A 13,339-nucleotide genomic window follows, 5' to 3' on the forward strand; every position below is an offset into this window, starting at 1 on the left:
TAAGTCTGAGATGGCAAGGGTAAAGAAGAAGGGAAGTGAGTCCAAAAGAAAGATGTGAAGCTATGTGATGTGACACATTTCCATGCTAGCTCCCATGGCCCAGTGAGGCATGAAGAGAAACGGCAGGTCATTGGGGAGGCATTGCTGACTTAGCAGGACGGGCTCTCCAGAAGGGCTGTGAAGAGAACATGTACCTCAGTGTAGCGCATGCAAGTGGGAAAGGCGGGCAGATGGGTCTGTCTGGCTCCCTCCTGTCCCCTGCTGCCCACTGGTCAAGTTTCACTCTGCAGGTATGTCAGTCCCCCACACTCCTGGATTGTGCCATTAGTCCCATTGGCAGCTTAGGAAACCACTGTGTGGCATTCGTGTCCTGAACGGCAAGGGTGACTTGGCCTAAGAGAAATAAGAGCCATGGAGACCTGAGAATTTAAGCCACACCTCCCATCTTGGGGACCTAAGTGAAAGCAGCAGTGGTGGTGTGGTCCAGAAGGTAGCTTTTGTCTTAGAAAACAGGGGGCCATCAGCCAATTGGAGTTTACAAAACCCTCCGTCCAATTTGTAATTTAAGAAATTTAGAAAAAGTAAAAAGATAAAAGTAGAAGCATGAAAATTATTCTTTAAGGAAAATAGACCTATTTAGAGACATTTACAGAAAGAGGGTTGTTTTAGTCAGTGTTGTCCATAGAGACAGAACCAACAGAAGATATATATATATATATATATATATATATATATAGATATATATATATATACACACACACAGACACACACACAGACACACACATAGACACACATGCACACACACATGTATGTACATATGTATATATAGACATACATACACATATGCACATATGTACAGAGATTTATTATAAGACATTGGCTTACACCATCATGGAGGCTGGTGAGTCCCAAATCTGCAAGTGTGCTGGTGGGACATGAGTCAGGCAAAAAGAGCTAATGTCACAGATGAAGCCTGAAGGCAGTCAGGTAGGAAATTCTTTTTCACTTGGGAGGAAGGTCTGTCTTTTTTTTTTAATGGAGGCCTCAATTGATTAGGAGAAGCCCACCCACATTATGGAAGGCATCTGGTTACTCTACTGATTAAAATGTTTATCTAATCTAATGTTAAATTGTACAAATTTAAATGTTAATCTGATCCAAAAACATCCTCCCAGAAATACTCAGAATAATGTTTGGCCAAATATCCGGACATCCTGTGGCCCAGACTGACATATAAAATTAACCATTAAAAGGATCTATCCATCTTACCAGAAAATTTTGTGTGCAAGAGTAGGAAGTATTAAGGCTAAGGAATTCTGAATTCAAGCTCAGGCTCTGCCAGTTATTAGCTTTTTAACCCTGGGGAAGTCAATTTATATTTTTGGATACTGGGCTCCTCACCTATAAAATGTGGGGGTTAGATATCTAAGGACTTTACAGCTGTAAACTTTGCTGATTATATAAATAGTCTTAGAACACATGTACCAAAGGTGTGTTACAAAGTGATGAGAGGCCAAACTCTACCTACAGTTAAAGCCAAACACAAGAAATCCTTGTAAACTTGCAGCAAGATAGATTTATGTCAGATATATGAGAAAACCTCCTGATTTTCTGGAGGGGATATAGGAGACTGAAAAATGAATTACTGGAGAAGATTGGGGAGCAATGATACTCCTGCTTTCTGATTCTACATACTTTTTGTTTAACGCAGGACTGGTCGTTTGGACGTACATTGCAAGATGTCACTGTAATTCCTGATGAGTAACTGCACAAATTGTATATTTTATGTTAAAATATTGCTGTGTTAAATATTATTTGACATTTTAAATGCCTGATCTCCTAGAAGTATCTGCTTAGAACAAAGAAATGAAAATTAAGAGATCAGAGAAGAAATTGGGGAAATAGATTTGGAAAGGCCATCTGTTGGAACATTAAGCAAAATGTAATTTTCCTGTCCTGTTCAATCTTTTGTGTCTACACTGTAAGAGACATTTAGCTTGCCAACTCTCTCGCTGAGTTCTTTGTGGTGATTCTCTTAGCACCTGGATCTTCTTGCCCCAGTTGCTTTCTATCCCGTTGCCTACGTGTGGGAGTAAATGTGTTCGCCCTCAGAATCTAGCCCTAAATATACTCAGCTTTGCCAGGTATAAATATAAAGAATACATCTCCTCAGATAATGATTATCAGGTCTGAGGCTAAGCAACAACTATAATTAGATTATGCCATAGATTATATACATACTCGTATGTGGATAATAATTATTATTAATATCTTAAGTTGGCTTTTGTTATTCCAGTGCGAGAGCATATGAGGTTGATAGGTTCTGTAACTTTGGTATAAAATAGTAAACTCGAGAAATAGGAAATATTTGGTCATTTGGGTGCAAAAAATTCCTTTGATTTTTTTTTTTAATCCCAATATGTCTTCTCAAGACAGTTTAATCTTGGTCAATTTGCCATCATCCTGTGTGAGATACTTGTATGTCATTAGTTCTAAACCACATTCTCTAGGAACTAACTCCCCTCCCTGTTCATACCTAGGTGGTTGAGAGAATTTTCTCTCCTTGGCTAGTTTCTAGAAGTGTAACTGAAATGACAATGTGTGTGGCAGCCATATTTCACAAGGTAACAGAGAAAGCCTAATTGGAAAGAGATCGGAGAGGAGAGGGGGACGGAGGGAAGAGAGAGAGAGGAAAGGAGGGGTGAGGAGGGGTGAGGAGGAGTGGCAGGAAGAGGAAGCCGGTAACAGATACAGTATTCAACAGTGAGGAAAACAAATGAGAAATGGCAAAAGAGCACAAGGCAAGTGTTGGTTCATGTCCTTGTTTCCATCTAAAGTCAAGATCAGAAAGTGGTAGTTTATTGGTTAAATCCAGCCCATAGAAATATTTTGTTTGATCTACATTTGATCTAAACATTAATTTCCAGCTGTAAGTTTTTATATTTAAAACATCCATATTCCTACCTTTTTAAAAAAGCATAATATCTGGCAACCTTTGACCCACTTTCTTTCATGGCAACAATGGACTACAGCTTAGCAATAGATGTCTCCTTTGATAGAACATGAACTCTACCCTGTTCATCATAGTCACCACCACACCCTCTTTTTCCTGCCCATCTACTTCCCTCGCATATGACACCTGCCTGGGCTCCCTGGGTTTTTCAGTTAAAGACTCTTGCAGCAGTATCTTCCAGGGTGTAATCACCTTTAAATATTTATTCTCTCTAATCTACTTCACACGTCATAGATGGCAATGACTAATTATAATTAATGAATAAAGATATTGGTGGAAACAGGCCTGCTCCTAACATCTGAGAGAACTGGAGCAAGAATACAGACATTTAAAAGGAATAAAGCCAGTTAATACACTGTTATGTAAAATTCATTCTATCCTCCTACTGTGGCAGATATAGCTTATAATAATAAATCAAGAATATCATTTTAACTTACAGTTTTAATTTTATTAAATCTGGCAAAATGCCAAAGATGATTGAATTTAATTAGTTTTGCACATATGGTTGTTTTCTGAATGGGCTAGTGATATTTGGAGGAGCAGTAAAATAAAGACCTACATAATTTATAAATTATTTTATATTTATCCCATAAAATTTATATCCTTGCTTTTACTTTAGCAAAACAATTACTTGATGTTGTTATAATCAATATTTTCAAATAATCTATGGTCTCTTCTCAGCAATGCCATCTTCTTGAGTTACTGTGGGTTTTAGATAGTTTTTTTTAAATTCAATTTCAGAGAAGCTTCATTCTTCTAAAACATTAGCAATTGGAATAGTCCAAACAATGCTTAAAGCAATATTTCAGTTTGGAAATAATCATAAACTTTTTATATCATATCAAAGCCATGAACTTACATACCACGTTCCAACATTGTAATAGAATCGCCTATGGTAAAATATGATCACATAAATATTACAAAATACTTTAATTTTGTTATATAAATCTATACCACTTTTTCCTTAATTTTCACCCTATATTAAAGCAATTTTAGACCCCTACAGCAAAATAAAGAATTGCTATCATGCATGTATGTATGTCTTTAGATATAGGGGTGTGTGTGTGTGTGTGTGTGTGTGTGTGTGTGTGTGTGTGCGCGTGCGAGTGCGCATGCGTGCGTGCATGCCATACAGGTCAATCTACCAAAAAAGGGACAATATTACCTGGTTTAGCCTGATATTTATTTAAGTTACATGAATTGTTTCATGTTGTAAAATATTCCTCAGCTACCAAGACCTCACTCATTTGCAGAGCGTCTCTAGAGTTAGGAATAAGAAAGAGAAGAGGCAAAAATGGGTGCTCAGCACTCCTGGGAAATGCTTTGGTCTGCAAGAATCTAGTGCATTTGAGTTATCTTTGAGGAAGGATTGACAAGTTAATTTGTCTTTTCTCCTACTCAAGCTATTCTGTCATTCAAATCTTCCCAGTACTCTCGGGTAGTGTCTGTGGAAAAACACGCAAACTACCCAGGCATTGGGACACAGTCTCTTTTCTTCTCAAGACTATAAGGCAAGAGATGTGGAGCAGTGTCCTGAGTCTGAAGTGGTATCAGAGGCAGGAGTGAATGTTTAACCACTGGTTTCAGTCAGTTCTGAGCACCAGGTCCCCAAGGACCCATGTGTCACCATGTGTTCACTAACATTCCTTTAAACCACAGGCCTAGCACAGAGCCTCCTCTTGTCCAAGTCTAAGGGTGGTACTGGATGTCATATTCATTTTCCTGAAGCACGGCTCTAATTATACCAGGATCCCACTCGCAAGTGTTCACAGATGCACAGAATACAGCCACACGTGGCATTGGAGTTCCTGTCAGACCCCATCACAACCTGCTGGGCTTCCCCCCTCCTCTTGGCCTTTACAGGCTCCTCATGGGCAGAAATTGCTATTAAAACAAATTCTACATGCCAGCTGCTATATGTACACTATTTCTTCCCATCCTTAGAAGCTTCCAAGATTGTTTACAGTAGAATTTGAAACTTAGACACCTGAAGAAATTAAATGTTAAGTAATTTCTTCAGGGTTGATTTCCACCCAGATCGGGCTCCAAAGGTGGTTATTTTTCCCACCAAGGCAGGCTTTTCTCAAAAACCCAGAAATAGCTTTTCCCTTCTACACAGTCCCTCCTTGCCTGGCATTTAAAATGTGTTTGATTAATGTGTGTATCCTGACTACGCTTATATTTTTACCAGAACTCTAAAGGAGTAGATGTCCAAACCTGCAATATATTTTATTTATACATTTTTTTTCCCTTTAGAAGAATGGCTTAATTTACTAAAACGGAGCTGACTTCACCCAGCACGCTCCGCACAAAGCCTCCATAGAATTTGTATTTGCTAGTTCTCTCTGCTCTTGTTATCACGGCTTAGACTGGCTGTGTCTCTCTGTTCAGAGCTCTTGAGATTCTGAATAATCTTGGCCATTTTTTTATTCCAGAATGTAACAGTGAATTCCTAGCATGAGTGTTATTTCCTTGGTTTTCCTAATAAAGCTAACAGAACAACCGAAAGAAGTTTTTAAAAATTGCATGTATATATGTGGGGGTTTTGGCTACTAGAGACTTTACCTAATTACAGACTGTGCATGGGAACTGGATACCATACAGCAACTTTAAAAAATAAGCAATCGTTTAAAATACTCTACCAACTATCAACAAAAGTGAGTGGGGTATAGATGTCATTGAGAACTCAAAAGACATACACCCACAGAATTAATGTGTATGTTAACATGACGTTACTAGTTGGCTGCTTCACCAGCATAACTTTATCATTCCACTGCCTTCATCAATTTGATTTCACTATTCCATGGTACTCTGGCTCAGGAAGATAAAAGTTGTAGATAAATTTATTGCTTCAGGAAATTCCCATAAAGCCCATTTAAATGAACATCAAACTATTCAACTCTTCGATAAATAGCATCAGGTCACTGTTTATACCCCAAGACTCTTTGAACCCTTCGCTTCTAAATCCTCACCTTACTATGTCCATGGATCATAAATTATGATATCATGAGCCTTGCCTAATCCTAATCACACCCTCTTCCCACTGAGTGATTCACCCAAAACCAGACTCCAAAATCTCATGAATACCCCAACTTTGCCATCTTCACTTTAAAAAGGTATTAAACTCTGATGACGTAGAATTCTCAGGTACGAATAAATTCAAATTTGCCTTATCAATAGGCTGTTTTGATGGTATTTTGTGGGGAGCCAGCCTTTGGCAAAAGAAGCATGACTGAATACTGACAATTAGTGAAGCTGGTGATAAGCATATGGATTTATTATAATAGTCACTGTACTTTTGTATATACTGGAAAAGTTAAAAAACAAAAACAAAAACAAAAACCCAAAAATACTCAAGTGAAAACCTAGCTGGGCTGAAGGCCAAAAAAAGGAGCTGCTGAGTGAGCGACAAGAGCTCAAGATAATGTGATAAATGACTAAAAAATGTAGCCTTGGCATCAGCTTCCTATAGCCCTGCCACATGGTCTCCTTCAATTTAAGGAGTGTGAACATGAAATTCCCAACCCAATTCTTTCTTCTTCTTTTTTTGAACAGTGTGTTTTTCCAGGACTCATCAGCTCCAAGTCAAGTAGTGGTTTCAATCTAGTTGTGGAGGGCGCAGCTCAGTGGCCCATGTGGGGATTGAACCACCACCAGCCTTGGTGTTATGAGCCTGTGCTCAAACTACCTGTGCTAACCGGCCCCACCCCCAACCCAATTCTTGACAATATACAGCACAACAAAGCACCCCTGCCCACCCATGAAAGGCAGACCACAGGCTGTAACACTGTTATGAGCAGGCTATCTGTTGGTGATGGTGTTCACTGTAGCGCTTGGAGAGTGTGAAGTGAACCCTCTTCCATTGTGTTATTTCTCATGATGGTAGAAAGAGGGTGGATAACAAATAGGTAAGACAGAGGCTCCTAAGGGTGTGAAACATCATAGGAGCCAGGCAGTTGGGAGACTCCAGGGACCGATTGAAAATCCAGAAACCTCCAGTGCCTCTTAATATCCACACATACTTTGCCTGCCGTTTCTTTCCTGACTTCCTTTGATACCTCTCAGAATCCTTAATTTTCTCCTTCTCCCCCTTCTCCCTGACCTCAGTACCCTCTAAACTCTTCTCTTCTTCCATGTCTACTCCCTGACCTTCAGTGATTATAATGGGGGGTGGGATGGGAGGGAGATGTCCTCTTAGTCCCTTTGACTTCATCCCATAGAAACAACTTCATGAATGGTAGAGTCATAGTTAGCCAAGCTAGCCCATAGAACCCAATTTACCCATCATGGAGCAGAAATTCAAGTTACTTTCAGTGGAAAACAGAGGCAAACAGTATTGAAATAATCTTATTCTATTCCCAAAAGCAGAACACAATTTTCTGATTGGGTTATTGAAGCTTCTTAGAAATTTACAAGTAGAACCTGTAAGTCAACATTCTATAAAATGAGTCAATCAACGTTTAGTAGTATTGTAATACTGTTCATTCAAATTCTTAACCACTGGCCAGTTCTTTACCCCTTTCATTAAGTTATTATGTTGATATAATCATTGCCTAGATAGAGTTTTAACTTCTAAGTTTTTCCCCTATATATATTTTTTTCTTTTCCTTCTCCCTCCTTCCTTCCCTCCTTCTCTCCTTCCCTCTTTTCTTCTTTTTTTCTTCCTCCCTGCCTCCTTACAAAAATGGACCATGCAACTTTATTTTTACATTTCCCCCAAGCCACAGAATATTAAAGCTGGCAAAGACACTAATGGCCATCAGATCTAGCTGCCTCATAATTTAGGACACTGAGGTCCAGAAAAATTTAGTCACTCACCATACAAGGTCGAATGTGTTAATGAAGAACTGAGGCAGATTCCAGGCCCTAGAAGTCCCTGCTTGTAGTTTTTCTTATATAATGCTGCTCTCTAGGCTTTTGAGCTTTCAGTACTTTAGTTACAAGATGGAAACTATCTCTAATGGATCATATACATTTAAAAACTTATCTTTCTTTTTAAGTTGATTCTGAATATTCTATTTTTGCTCACTAGATTGACCATTTCTGATGAGTTTTGTGGCAGTAATTTATGTCCTATTGGTTCTAGGACTTGCTATTTACTATTTTATAAGTTGAAAGTTACGATACCACCCATGCATTTTTAATGATTTTTGTTCAGGATGTTTAAGAAGTTAGTTGGTTTCTGTGCAAAGCCAACCTCAGTGACAACAGGCCCAGCAGTGATCTGAGTTGAATTCTGCACCAAGGGATTGATACCAAATATAGAACCGCAGCAGCCCTCACTGCTCCAGGGCCAAGGGCAATTAGCTCCTCTGGATGTGCATAAGCCACCTACAAATGACGAGCAGCTCACAAGGGCCACAGAAGATGGAACTAATTCCATTGTCTCAAGGTGATAAGGGCAAATTTCATTTTATATTAATATACACTTAGTAACCAGAAATAGTTGTGGAGTGAGACATTTTGGAACTATAAATACATCTGCTGTTTTCAGTCTCAGTAAGCAACGTATTCCTGCCCAAGTTTAGCAACGTATGACTTTTGAGTTATTTTTCCAGTATGATTGATGGCTGATAAACATTTTTACTATGTTTCATTAGCTTCCATTTGCGAGCCCACTGAGGAAAGGGCTGGGGGAAGGGGAGAGAAAGGCAAATGAGAGAAGGTCAAGGCAGAAGAGGAGAGGGAGGACAAAACTATACGATTTTTCTCTTTTGCTACTGAGCAAAATAAACTTGAAAATCGCTTCATATTTGGATTTTATCCTGTTTTCATCTAGCTAGCGAATACTGGCTTCATTAGTAACATGCTCTAAGCAAGGAGTTCTTAATCTTTCTGCCTTTTTTTATTTTTTATTATTTTTTTTTATCCTCCAAGCCATACAAGATGGATGATGGCTGTGGTGTGGAATTTTCCCATCAGTGTGCCAGGGTTATGCGCTGTTCCCAGTGGAAGAGTTGCAACAACTCCACCCCTTAATCTTGATGGAAGAATGCAGTTCAGAATGCATGAGAGAGAGAATGATGCTGTTATACAAAAAAGCTTGAATCGGCTCTAATTTATTGTTTAGAAATTGAATTATTCACAAATGTCAGTATTTGACAAAGGACTTGAAAGTTGCAACATACCTCACAGTTCATCATGTCATGTAAGGGTGTTGAAACAATACTGTTAAGGACTGTTCCTTGAATTAGCTAAACTAAGTAGCCAGACTTTTTGTTTCATGAGAATGACAGAAATCTTACCTCTCTTATTAATACCTATCTATCTATCTATCTATCTATCTATCTATCTACCTACCAATCATCTATCTATCTATCTAAAAAGTATAGATTAATGGTCCATTGAAATGAGAAGTGTAACTATCTGCTGTCATGACTCTCAGGATAAGGAAACCAAAAATAATTTTTCTGAGATGCATCGCTGTAAATGTCTATGGCACATTAAAAGTGGTTACAAATTCTTTAATACCCCTCCATTAAGAGTGGGCCTATTATTCTGCCCTTGAATCTGAGCTGACTCATATTTGTTCTGACCAACACAGTATGGCAGAAGTGATGTTATGCCAGTCTAGGCCAAACCTTTCAGTGGACTGGTAGCTTCTGCCTCGGTCTTTTAGAAGTCAGCTGCCATATAAGAAGATAGATTACCCTGAGACCAGTATGCTGTGAGAAGTTCAAGACACACAGTGTGGCCCTGAAGGATAAGATGCTGTGTGGAGAGAAAGGTCAAGAAGCACTGCGTTATTGGCTATGTGAGTGATTCTCCAGCCCCACATACCTCAGCTGATAACACATGGATCAGAGATGAACTGCCCAGCTGAACTCTTCCAAAATTCCTAACTCTCAAAATCAAGGACAAAATAAAATGTTCTTTTAAGCCATTCAGACAATAGGTAACCAGAAAAATGTCTCCATGGGTTGATAATTTTAATGAGATGCAGAATATCATGTTGTTACATAAAAACATTTATGTAAGGTGATTGCCAGTTGAAATGTGGACAGATTGACATGGGCCGAAGCTCAGATAGCATCCTAAAGAAAGACAATGCTATTAAGATTTAAAAACAGAGACGTAGTTAAATGGAACCGTGGGAGCCACAATAAAAACTTTAAAAAAATCCAAAAACATTTTGAAGCTGTAGGAGGAACTAATGGGGGAGAAAAATACCTTTTCCTCTTCACAGAACAGAGGAGGCTTTGCTGAGTGGGCCCCAGGTATCTTGGATGGATTCTGCTTCTGTGTGTCTAAGGAAGTGTGAGCCTGTCCTTGTTCAACTGGATGACTCATTAAATTGCTATCTGTGTCTGACTAGAGCTTCAGCTGTACCACTTTGCTGGAAGGAAGAGGGTGCTGAAGAGGATATTCCCTCCTTGAATTGGTTTGTGCCTTCATCCTGCCATCTGGTAACCCTGGGTCTCCCACTTAGCTATCTCTCACCCTAGCAGCACCCCCAATATTTGGCCCGAGTCTTTTTTTCTCATTTCTTCCCTTCCCACTTAACCACCCCTAAGGTAAAATAATTTCAAATATTCTAAGTTTTAATATATTAAACAATTCTTTAATACATTTTCCCTGATTATATAAGTAAAGAACTTATGAATTGAAGAAAAGTATATTTATTGTATGTTCCAAGTTTGGGGAAGGACTGTAGCTACAGAGTACTGATTATAAGAAACTGGAAGTGATTACCAACATAATTTTTTGTTAAAACATATATTCTAAAACATTCTGAAAGTTGGATTTAATATCATAAAATGTCAGATCAAACAATATAGAATTTCATAGGAATATATGCAAAGCTAGGACTTAGGTTCAATAAACTAATTGCACGCCTTCTAGATGGCACAGCTGTGGCAATCGACTCCAACAATCTGAATCTCCAGTGTGATGTAACTTCCAAAACCACTCACTGTGGTCTTGGGCTATAACCAAGAGTATAATGTTAAAAAGAAAGCACTGCAAACCCCGTTTCACTCTTCACTGCAAACCATGCCTGAGGTAATATGTCCAATGTAGCAGCTTCACTGTAAGAGAACATTATCACACGTTATCCAGTGTTCTACAACCAAGAAGGATGCTGAAGGGATTCTAAGTCATGCCATGTGATAATCTACTGAAGGAACTGGGATTATTTGGCCAGGAGATCAGAAGATGAAGTAGATAATTCTTAGGGGCATTCAGCCACCAGTGGAAGTAACAAGAGGCAGGGGAGGGCCCAAATGGAAAACATTTTTCAAGAATTAGTGGAGTCTAATAAAGGAGTCTGTGAGATGTGAATTTCTGGTCCCTGAAGATTTCATGCAGCAGTTGGGGGTTGTCTTGGCACGTGTTTGCATATTAAAAAAGAAGGAGAGCAGGTAACTCCTGAGGTTCCTAAGGATCGTGCCAATAAGACCTATTTGGTTATCTGAAAATTAATTCAAACGCAAGTGTTAACAACGAAATGTACGATTTTCCCAAGAAAGCTTTTGTTTTAGCAATTTACATTGTATCCATATTTTGTTGTCAGAAATCAGAGAGATTGTCATAAACTTGCCATACACGAGCATTAATTCAAGAGGGATATTTGAATGGAGATCAACATCATAACCGGTTTTCCATCAGTTTATATGACTTGACTTCCCTGGGTATCTTTGAGTCTTTAGGAGCTCAGATATTGACCACTCAAATAATGAGTCTTCTCTTTCCACAGGGAAGCCTGGTCATTCCCAAGGATCCTGGCAGGAAGCTACAAGTTACTGTGTCCAGGCCAGTAGAGCAAGCCTCTGTGACTTCCTGGCATTGTAAAGACTTTGGCTCCTTGCCATAGCATCTTGCAGAAAGTGATTTCTCAGAATTGGATGTTCCTCCAGGGATGCGTGAGTATTTTAAATCAAAGAGTTGTAAAGTGAGCACAAAGCTATTCTGGATTGAGCTCATTTCAAGAGCAGCCCGTCTACGTTTAGTAAAGTTTTCATTTTTATTGTTCTGAAAAGAAAAACAACTACGTAAACACTGTGCTATTATGGGAAATAGAAAGAAAATATTCTAAGTAAGCTTATTACCCAAGCACAGCAATTCATCCTGTTCCAAATTTTTATGTTTATATATTCTAATTTATTATAATAATGAAAACGATGATGATAATCACATTTATTGACTTTTTGTTGTTTTCAGTCATGTCATTTAATCTTCATTAGAATCCATGGGATGGGCCATTACTGTCTCCATTTAACAGATGAGAAAACTTAGGCATGGAATGGTTGTCGAAGTTGAAACTACCAGTAAGTGGTGGGTCTTGAACTCTGACAACTCTAGAAATTTCTTTCCTGACCACTACATGATTGCTTTATATTTTACATATAGCCAAGTCAATACATTAGAGTAAAAAAAAATTTCAATTATAATAAAGAGGCTAATGTTATTAAATATGAAATTTAGATTTTTTTAGGAGTGCTGATAAACTAAAACATTGAAACGTTTAACATGTAAGTGAATTAACTATATTTAAATCTAGCATCTTCATTTTCTCTTATTCTACTTATATTGTATAACATAAGGTTCTATATGGAAATTATGTATCATATATATATATATACATACATACATACATACATACACAATTACTGTGAAAACATCATGATTACAAGACTGTCTGTCTAGTTCATAGCTATGGAAGAGTCACAAGCATGTAGCATCAGCATCATTTGTTTATTCATTTATTTGTTCCATGAATAATTATACCAGTTAATCTATTTTTCCTTTTTCCCCTGATGTACAGGGGCTTTTTTTCTCAAATTTCCCAGTTCAACGTGATGTTAATATATTTAAAGAAAAAAACTGTTTTAGTCTTCAATGAGTTTGAGAAATATTGATTAAAAAACAATGGAATATTTTTCTTTGCTGCCTAATGTGCATTGCAAATTTATAATATAGATCCTTTCAAAACTTATTTTGACCATGTAACTCTTTTTTTTTCTTTTCTTTTCTTTCTGTTGTTGGACTATCTGGGAGACTAGAATTCTACTGAGGACACTTTGGGAAATGCTGGTCTAGAGCTTTCTTCTTCCAGAACTCCAATATTAGTTTTCCTGCTTCTCTTTTTGAACTCACCTTGAACTGCTATTTAGTTAAACAGGGTCTTTAAAATAACCAGATGTTGTTGTATGATTATTCATCAGTATTGTCCTGTTCCAAGTTGAATAGTACGGATTATCAAAGCAAAACAAAACAAGGCCCTGGACACCATAAAGATAATGTCTAAACCTGATTTAAATGAAAACAAATAATGTCAGAAGAATTGATGGAGAAATAAAAATTAAAATAGTTGATTCTTTTTTTTAC

At 38.0% G+C, this 13,339-nt stretch overlaps 1 protein-coding gene across 1 annotated transcript in view; it reads left to right on the top strand.

Annotated features, from left to right (window-relative positions):
* The first annotated feature begins 11,739 nt into the window (after positions 1-11,739).
* Positions 11,740-13,339, top strand: part of FAM13C (family with sequence similarity 13 member C) — a 123,429-nt gene continuing 121,829 nt past the window's right edge. Inside the window, exon 1 of the mRNA XM_019638407.1 lies at positions 11,740-11,874. The gene's annotated coding sequence lies outside the window, so the exon portion shown is untranslated. The remainder of the gene's footprint in view (positions 11,875-13,339) is intronic.

Source organism: Hipposideros armiger, unplaced genomic scaffold, assembly GCF_001890085.2.
Source record: "Hipposideros armiger isolate ML-2016 unplaced genomic scaffold, ASM189008v1 scaffold_39, whole genome shotgun sequence".
In the NCBI taxonomy this organism is placed as follows: Eukaryota; Metazoa; Chordata; class Mammalia; order Chiroptera; family Hipposideridae; genus Hipposideros; species Hipposideros armiger.